The sequence below is a fragment of the Sinocyclocheilus anshuiensis genome, unplaced genomic scaffold (assembly GCF_001515605.1).
Source record: "Sinocyclocheilus anshuiensis isolate Anshui unplaced genomic scaffold, SAMN03320099.WGS_v1.1 scaffold79, whole genome shotgun sequence".
Lineage (NCBI taxonomy): Eukaryota > Metazoa > Chordata > Actinopteri > Cypriniformes > Cyprinidae > Sinocyclocheilus > Sinocyclocheilus anshuiensis.
In genome coordinates, this window is record NW_015548213.1 from 1596145 (window position 1) to 1605340 (window position 9196).

Below are 9196 nucleotides of genomic sequence, written 5' to 3' on the forward strand. Positions count from 1 at the left end.
GAGAAATTTTGCAAATGAAATATTCCTCTTATTGTTCCGAAGAGATATGATCTTAATATTGTGGCAGCCTGTCTGAGCTAAAATAATAACAATAAAAAATGCAGCAATAGATATTTGCAGAATAACAAATGCAACAAATATTCTCTTTGAAGAGTTAAAAATGAAACACTCCGCATGCAGAAGCGGGAAAAAGGTTGAGTGGTAGCATTTTAATCAATTAAATTACTGCAAAGTGCCAAGTAATTATGCTAATTGCTAGGGATCATGTTATTTACAACAATATCACCTAATTATTAGCACACTCCCAGAGAGGGCTAGTTTGACCCAGATAGACCTACTGAACATTTATAGGCATTATTATTTTATTTCTCTTATAGTTGTCTTGTACATGCTCTTTCTGATCTTTTGCACAGTTGCTGACTATATAAAAGTTGATTAAGTTTAAGCGATTTCTTGCTGGTATAAGAACTTCATATCAACTCATATGTCATCTATCTTAACTTCACTAATGATATAATAATAATTGTCAGGCCTTAGCAACTCACTAGCAACACCCTAGAAATGACTCTGAATACCCTAGCAACAGCATAACAAAATAGCCATATCTCAGCAGAGACATTTAGCTATTATAATCAGCTATTATAAAATTGCTCAGAAATGTATGAGTTCAATGCTGAAAATAGTGTGTAGCGTCTGGACCAATCAAACACACAATATATATTTTGTTAGCTATATTTAACAAATACTCTGTAACACCCCTCAGTTAACAAGCCATATCCACACAAAGAGTCATAAAACTCCCCAGTATTTCCAAACTCCCACTTGGTAGTTCCGACTTTCTCATTGGACAAGCCCATCTTGAGAGGCGGGGATCTTCTCCGACCTTAAAGGCCTCACACCATGTGACCCGCCCAGAGTCGGTGGTTCGGTTAGATTCTAAGATGAAGACATGAGCTAGAACGCTCCAGGACACTCTAAGTTTGTGCCAGGCCTTCGGCCTCGACTTTTCCGTTCACCAAGATTCTCTGACGCAAACTGGTTCTTTTTCATCAACCAACTTCAGCAAAGATCAACTTGAACCTTCAGATTGCATCAAACCTCTCTTTCAGACAGATGAGACGTGCAAGTATTCAAACTTAGTCTTATTAATTGATACATTAGGTATCATTTGCACCTTTTTACAAAGGTGTGTTTGAACTAAGAATCGGATGTTTCCTTCAGGCTGTAAATCTGCTGAATATGCAAATGGTTCCATAACTTCATTCCTTATTTCCTCTTTACTGCTTAAGCTTTAACCCTTTCCTATACCAACTGTATGCGTGTGTGTGTGTGTGTATGTGTATGTTAGACCAGTTTAAGTGTTTATGTGTATGTTAGATCAGTTTAAGTGTTTATGTAGTATGTTGGACTAGTTTAAGTGTTTATGTAGTTAATAAAGTCTTACGTGTATCACACTTGACGTTGTTCATTGTTTGCTCATAACTGGAGTCACTTAATCATGCAGATTTATGCTACAAGCTCTGTGTAGAATTGTACAGTAAGAAAGTTATTTCCCTTAACCAGGAAATTAACGTTCTTAGAATTGACAGACAGTTGACCCTGAGAGGTCAAGTAAATATCTACAGCGGATCTAAATATGTATAATTAATTATAACTAGTTATGATTAATTATTCATATTTCCCCATGAGCTGATTTGCTACAAGTATTTTTCAAATGAAGTATCATTATGCAACCTGACATATGCTCTGTTATTTTACGTTAGGCTTCACATGGAGCAAATGAGACTACATGGGACAGTGGTGGATGAAAGGGACAGACTGTGCACTGTGGTGTTCCTCAAGGATCCGTCCTTGGGCCCTCTATTCTTTCAGATTGTACTTTTTGTATTATATTTTCGTACAGAGGGTGTAAATGAGAAAGTCACAAGAACACCTTCTATGAAGTTTTTCTTTCTTTCCTGAGGAACAGAAAGCAGGACAGCTAGAAATTAAGGCTTTTATGGTGTGATTCTTGTTCTTTGGCCTATCAACACCAGGGCAGAATGACATTCATTCAGTTCACTCTCATTTCCTCATGAATTGAGCCTCCTGTAATATAGTACATAGAGTGGCGTTTAAATAATGGGATTTAATTGAATATTCCAAATTCAATAAAGTTAAGTTCAATAAACAGCATTTGTGGCATAAAAAAATGTACTTGTTTTCTTTAATAAAAGCAAAAACCAAGGTTATGATGAAGCACTTACAGTGGAAGAAAATTGAGCATTTTTTTTTGGAGGATTTAAAAGCAAAAAAAAAAAAAAAAGAACGTAATTTAATAAAAATACATTAAACAAATTCTTGTCTGTTACAAGTTCTTGTAATTTTTGTGATAAATTTAGGGTTGTCATGGCAACAAAATTGTACAATGAAATATAATTATTCACAGGAAAGGTTAGAAAGTGATTTTTGGTTTCACATGAAAATTAACACACATATTGTTTATGTCTTATGGCTATTCTATTGAATCAGTGACCCAGATTTGTGCTTAAAGAAAAGGAGAGACAAGTCAGAATTAAAATCTTGTGGTAATCAACATTACGCTAGAAGTGTTAATGAAAAAGGATCATTTATTTAAATGTGATACAGGTATGAGACTCACCAGAACTGGGTGCTAAAACAACAAAGACAGCACATGCAAATTTATGACACTTAATTAATTAACCACTTTATAGTGAACAAGGTTGATGCGTTCCTCACTTTAATGCCACGTCCTCCACCACATCCTCTGGCTTCAAGAATAAAATCAAAAGAGAGCCAATTATACATCTCTGTAGACACTTGCGGAGACAGGGGCTATATTTAAGGATGAAGGCTTTGATCGAAGGGGAAGATGGATTAAAAAAAGACTGAGAGCTATGTCTGAGTGTCTGAGTGAGTGATGGGGAGGACAGAGGGCAAAAAACGACTTTTAGACCCATGAAGTCATGAGAGTGAGAGTGAGAGGATGGGGAAAGTATGATCATCTATGTTATGGGAAACATACACAAAACAAACAAACAAACAAACAAACAAAAACACAAACAAACAGACAGAAAAAACAAACAAACAAACAGAAGTACAAACAAACAAACATTATGTCTTGAATTATTCAACCACTTGATAACTTTAAGCATTTGCATTAGCCAAATTTTAATAAATTACTTTTTTTATGAATATTCATAAAGAGATAAAGAAAAATTAAAATTCTAGCATTGTTTACTCACCTCATGTCATTTTAAAACTTTATTCTTTTTTTTTTCTTTGTTACACTCTACATTCATTGCCTTTTTCCTATCAAATATTTTAGTAACCATCATAAAGTGGGTGTCAGTGGAAAGCTTAAACACTCAAAATTGACATTGCATTACCATGGAAATTATATTTTAAAACCTTGTATTCGGATCCTCCCCTAGTGGGTAGAGTCATGTTTCAAATTTGACAAAGTTTACTGCAGTATTTTATAGTCAAATCTTTTTTCTAATCTTGAAAAAAACATATTGTTGGAAAGGTTTGAGACTCAAGGTTCCATATTTGATTTTATGACAAAAGTGATGTTGTGACAGACATTTATTAATTTTTTATAGGAAAGCATGTCAATTTATAAAAAAATCAAGTTTATTAAAGCTTGAATTTACATTACACGTTATTGGCTGAACTTTCAAGTTATTTTTTGATCCACTTAACTTCATATGCAATTTCATGATTACTTCTGTTGTCTTATTTTTAAAATGTACTGCACATACAAAATAAAGCAAAACTGGAATCATTAGGGGAGACCAGTTCACCAAACATGGACTAATAAGCAACTACAATTTGCATTGAAGCGCATAAAACTCACTTGCGTGCAATTTTTTATTGAATGCATTGAAGAATTCATCATTGCCTCCTCAGGTGATAGATATTCTGTAAATACAGGAGCGCTGTGTTTGATTATTAGGATGAGGAATCAATAGCTTCACTCTCCGTTCTGCTTCTGAAACACATTAGCAGTAAGAGCAGCTCAGACTCATTCCCGTCACGACTGGAGAGCGTCTCAATCGGACCCAACAGCAGGGGGTCGCTGTGCGTCTGATTGCCTGATGTTTAGATAGCAGCCCCGGCTCTCCAGATCTCACAAACAAGCATTGAGACATGATGGCTTTAATAGGAGATTCAAGTCTATCTGTTTGAGTCCATCCATCATTGTAATTACGCATCAATCTTGCTAATTTTTCAGTATCATTAACCTTGGCAATCTCCTTCTCAGCGCAATGCCATCTGTTAATTCCTTCAAAGCTGTGGTGGCGCTCTCCTCGAGTGCTCTGGAGAAATGATGGCGCTCCCAAGGGAGGGTCTTGGAGGGGATAAAAGCAGCGAGTAGCTACACATCCTTGGACCAGTTAATGAACTATCACTGTCTAGAACACGGAAATGGATTAGCTGCTAACACTAGCGGCCCCCCCCCACCACCCAACCATTAGTCACTTACTGATGCATTAGGGACGCGTCAGTAAGCTAACATCATCAGCCGAGTAAGCCGTCAAAGGTAACACTTCACACGTCCCCTCGAGTTAAATCAAAATCTCACAACAACTTGTTTAATTCTGTAGAGCCTGAACGACTTTGGATAATGTGCTCTTGTCGAGTGCGCTTCATTCCTTGAAGTTTATATTAATTCCGCTACTAATTGCAATTACAGCTAAGCGTTTAATGGATATAATGTGCAGGTGGGCTTGCGCTTCCTTGTCTACTTATGCGTACATCAAACCACAAGGAGTCAATTAAGACGTTTAAGTGAGTGTTCACATACTGAAGAACAGATGTGCATAATATATTTGTATGAATGTGCAAAAAAAAAAAAAGTTAATTAATGTTGAGGCAGAGTTATTTGAGATACTAATTTAGTTTTAATTATGTTCTGAATCAGTTTTTAATTTGATATTTTCTTTATTTGAAATTTTAGTTCATTTTTAGTGATTTTGTTTTTGTAATTTTTAGTATATATGTAGTTTTTATAACATTTTTAAATAATGTCTATCAATTTATTAATTTTATATTTTATTTCAGTTTATTTTAGTATGAAAAACTTACTATCTGAAATTTTAAAAAAGTTTTACTATTTTATTTTAGTTAATGTTTATTTCAAGTACTGATTTTTTATTTTTATTATTTTTTTTATTTAAATAAATTGTTTAAAATGTAGTTTTAATTTTCGTGAAATATAATACACCTGCGTTGGGGTTGGATTTCATTTATGAAGTAACAGAAAAAGTGGTGTCTGTCCTTAACAGAATATATTCAGTCTTCTGAGTTCTGAGATTCAGAACAGCTGATAGGACATTTGAAGATAACATTTTTCATATGTGCCCGTGTGCGTGTTCTGGAAGCAAAGCTAGTCTTTGGGGCTGTTGTTTACTCAACACGCTGCTATCACAACACCGAGGACAAATGAATGGTTCCCTCTGGATGTAAAAACACAAAGATATCATTTAACATCTGACGAATAAAGCTAGCAGGCCTGTGCGTCTCATATATACTTATCAGAGTGAAGGCAATCAAAGTCATTTTCTTATATCTGAAATGATTAACCCATTCACACATTCACATCACATAGGCTAAATGTTTACAAATGGCTGCAATTATGAAATCAAATCAATCATTTGATTGAATGATGAATATTCTTAAAGAGACAAGGGTGTTAACCAAAAAAACACCATAAAAGCATAATAAAAGTGATGGCTTCTTTACACAAAGCTATTATATTACATCAGAAGACCTAGAAGATAACACTTGTGTCATATATACAATGAAATGATGTTATTTGGAGGTTGACAGCCCTTGGTCACCATTCACTTTCATTTTATGGAAAAGAGCATTGTGAACATTCTGCCAAACTTCTCTTTTTGTGTTTGACAGGGGAAAGAAAGCCAGAAGTTGAGTAAATTACATCATTTTCATATTTATGTATTTTAAGGGCTGATGGGTGTTGCAAACAAGACTTTTTTTCACATATTGCATCACGTACACAAGAGAAATAGCACAGCTCCGATTCATTATCCCCACCCCTCCCTTTAGAGCCAGACAGGTGAGCTGTATTTATGCAAAGTACAGCATTGTTTACCTGAACATTTACATGCGTTCCACCATGGGAGCTGCTCTCTCCTCAGTCCTGCGTGTCAAGACTCTTTTGGATCTGATAAATTAATGGGAAAACCGTACCATTACTCACCTGATTCAGTCCCACTGCTCTGCTGCCATTAATCCAGCTTCTACAGACACAGTGACTCCGAGGCCTTATATATACTTATGCAAAACAACAAGCCCCGTGTCACAGAAAAAAAACCAGCTGAGCCTTCAGAAAGAAGAGAAAAAGTTAGTCATATGGGATTTAAAAGCCACAAGAAGCAGCCAGGCAAAGAAAATAGGGACAGCTATGGCTTTTTGCACACACTTACACGTGCGATTGTCTATTCTTGTGAAAAAAAATATGTAAAAAAGCCTGCGAGGGAGAAATCCATGCTCTGTTGTTATGCACTTCGATGCTTGAATGGACTGAGAGTTTGATGATATGAGTGTGCAATTGAAGTAATAAAGGTCTCCATTCAGTGCCATTGTATTGTTCTATTGTATTCACACAATGATAGCAGAGTTCAATAAACGTTATTTAGCAGACAGTTATGAGCGAGAAAGTTGCCCGCACAAGGCTAACCCTGCATAATGCATTATGGCTAATGGATGCCGGTGGAAAACATTCCAGATTGCTCGGATCGCTCGGGTCAAGAAAGGCAGGAGACCTAATCAGTGCAATTTATGCTTTTATCTGAAATATTATACAAGGTTATACTATATCTATCTATCTATCTGACACACACTAGCAATGTGATAATACGTAGTAACAACCACCAGATTATACAAAATTAATGCTCATGGCTCCTGACAATATATTGCAACCTGATCACATGAAAGTGCGTATAAATAGTACGCCAAATAAAAACAAAAACTCTTGGTATTGATATGCAAAAAATGACTTTGGCGTGTATATGCTACTCAATGGGTAGGATTAGGGTTGTGGGGTAGATGTGTATCATATGTACGCAAAAACTGCGTATCATATGCACACCAACAAATTTCGTATCATATGCATGCCAAAACTGCATATTATATGCACGCCAAACATGTGTGTATCATATGCATGCCAAAGTCCATTTTTGCGTATCAATACCACGAGTTTTTGTTTTTATTTGGCGTATTTATACGCATTTTTATGAAACCGGGCTCTATATTGAGGTCTTATGAAGCAAAACGATCACTCTGTGCAAGAAACTGAACATTATTTACAACATTATTACTTGTAATCCAGAGCCTCAGACAAACGTGGAAATCTGATTATTTTCCATGATTTGCTTCTTTTGTTTCAATAAACTGATTCAATTCACGTACATTTACATAATCATGCTATGACGTAACATATACACAATCATATTATTAAAGCACCAAATAATGATGTGAAACATGGATGTTTTACGTGTCTAAAATATATAAAATGAATAAACTAGTCTTCATCAGCTTACCTTTTTACATAAGCAATGAGAAATCATAAAAACGATTTCAAGTGTTTGGTTCAAGTGCTTTGTCTGTCAGGCGTCTGAAAGTAAGTTTTGATTGAGTAAGTTGTAGATCTGTGCTGCTTGATCCGTGAACTAATTCAGATGATTCAGCCTGATCTGATGAACTGGTTCAACTAGTTCACTAAAATTAACCGGTTCAAAAGAATGATTCGTTCATGAACCAGACGACACTCCGGACCGTTTGCCTGAGGCTCTAATGCTCAGTTTCTTGCACAAACTGGTCGTTTCCCTTCATAAGACCTCAAAACATTGTCAGGAGCAACGGTATAAATTTTTTGTTGCCTTCATATGCTTTTTGACTCGCAAAAGAGCCAGTGGCGGTAGCCATTGACTTGCATTTTGTGAATCACCAAGGAGCACATTTTCAGCTAAAAATCTTCTTTACTGTGCTGAAAAAAAAAAAAAAAAGTAATCTTGGATGGCTTGAGGGTGAATAAATTAGAAGCACATTTTCATTTTTGAGTGAACTATCCCTTTAAAACTACTTCAAACTTTCTTGTGAATTTGTCAGGCTTTCTGAAGCCAACATCAGAGTTTATCCTGACAATTTATTACTGAAGGTGCGTAGGCACCTCTTGTATCCGTTAGATTTCTTCGTCTTCTTCTTCTTCCATTTATTCCGCTCTTGAGTCTATGGCAGCCCATAGAACCGCTTGCGGGAAAGTTATGCAATTTGGCACACTGATAGAGGAGAGTCTGAACTGTCACCATAGCGAATTTGGAGTCTCTAACTCAAACTCTCTAGCGCCACCACTTGTCCAAAGTTTCACTCATGTTTATGCTAATAACTTTTGAACCGTAAAGGGCTTTGCACACTGAACGTGAAAATTGGCGCGAATGTTCGGTGCGATGACACTTTTGAATTGAAACAATAGATCCCTAATAGAGCAATTCACACCAAGCACGATCATTCGCGGCTCAAAAAAGCGAAGATTTTTTTTTCCGTCCTGTGTGTCGATTTTTTCCCCGTCGCGCCGCGATGAAACTGGCCGTTCAATCAGATTTGAGCTAAGATCACGTGCCTGGAGCAGCTGCTGTTGCGTATTGAACCATGACAAGTCTGGTCACCCTAGCAAAAAAATTAATAATTACATACATTTTGAAGCTTGATGCTAATTGTACCTCTAATTATATTTTCAGATGTATTCTTGTAAGCATTATGGATTTGTGTTTCTGGTGAAGAACCAAAAGTTATTTAAATTAATGTATTGCTTTTGAGCAGCAAACATTGTAAAACCCATAGATAGGCTACATGAGGAAAAAATGCATTGCTGGTTGGTGAAGGTGAGAATGGTGGCGCTGTTTCGTAAACCAGTGTAAACAAACACTGAAAAAGAATATTCTGAGAGAGAAGTGGATGCTGAGTTCTTGTTATCGTTGGTATTTGAGAACAGATGTATTCTCATGTTCTTTATACAGAATAACATTTCTAGTAATTCTCTATTAAATTATGTGATCTGGAGAGCACAGTCGATCTGAAGAGCACCGTCCGTTTTCTTCCACAAGCGCGAGTGTTATAAGTCAGAGAGAGTTCACCAGACCTGTCAATTATGTAATTACATCTCTTT